This window comes from Myotis myotis, unplaced genomic scaffold, assembly GCF_014108235.1.
Source record: "Myotis myotis isolate mMyoMyo1 unplaced genomic scaffold, mMyoMyo1.p scaffold_m19_p_3, whole genome shotgun sequence".
Taxonomy (NCBI): Eukaryota; Metazoa; Chordata; class Mammalia; order Chiroptera; family Vespertilionidae; genus Myotis; species Myotis myotis.
In genome coordinates, this window is record NW_023416335.1 from 206,271,921 (window position 1) to 206,272,827 (window position 907).

The following is a 907-nucleotide window of genomic DNA, read 5'->3' on the forward strand; positions in this document are numbered from 1 at the left end:
CTTCTCTCCGTTGTCGTGAACATCTAACCCGTATGGTCCTGAGTGACCCCGAGCCACTAAGCAATGCTTTCACCCCAACGCCTCTACCAAGGAACTGAATAGAACCCAGGCGGGCTCGCTGGACCAACAGGCCACACCCACACCGCTGGTTGAGTTTGCGCAGGCGCGCACGGAAGTGAGCTGCGGGAAGCGGAAGTCCCGCCTTTCTCGCGCTTTCTCTTCGGAGGCCCAGGCAATGCAGAGGACAGGAGCGTTCTGAGAGCCCAACCACCGCCCCCACGAGCCTTCTCAACAAGCCCAAGAGTGAGATGACCCCGGAGGAGCTCCAGAAGCGGGAGGAGGAAGAGTTTAACACGGGCCCGCTCTCCGTGCTCACGCAGACCGTCAAGAACAACACCCAGGTGCTCATCAACTGTCGCAACAACAAGAAGCTCCTGGGCCGGGTGAAGGCTTTCGAATGTGAAGGAGACGTGGACCGAAGTCCCCAAGAGTGGCAAGGGCAAGAAGAAGTCCAAGCCGGTCAACAAGGACTGCTACGTCTCCAAGATGTTCCTGCGCGGGGATTCGGGCATTGTCGTCCTGCGGAACCCCCTCATCGCTGGCAGGTAGGGGCTTGCTCCCTGCTGTCAAAACTCACCCCCCGTCCTGCAAAGACCCGCCCTTTGACACGAGAACAATAAAAGCCTGGTGTGTTTAAAAAAAAAAAAAAAGACTAATGATAAAAAAAAGAAAGGGGAAAAACAGTATTAGGAATGAAAAGAAGCAAGATTCCAGATAAAATAGAAATTTAAACAAAATTAAGAGAAGTCTATCAAAAGCTGAATATTTTAAATTTTAGACAAAGCATATACTTGGGGAAAAAAATTAAGAGAACTAGAGCCTAAATTTTCCTTTAACAGTTAAATAA

At 50.6% G+C, this 907-nt stretch overlaps 1 pseudogene; it reads left to right on the top strand.

The window, feature by feature from the left end:
• Window positions 1-243: 243 nt before the first annotated feature.
• On the top strand, window positions 244-654 carry LOC118651277 (annotated as a pseudogene).
• The last annotated feature ends 253 nt before the right edge of the window (window positions 655-907 follow it).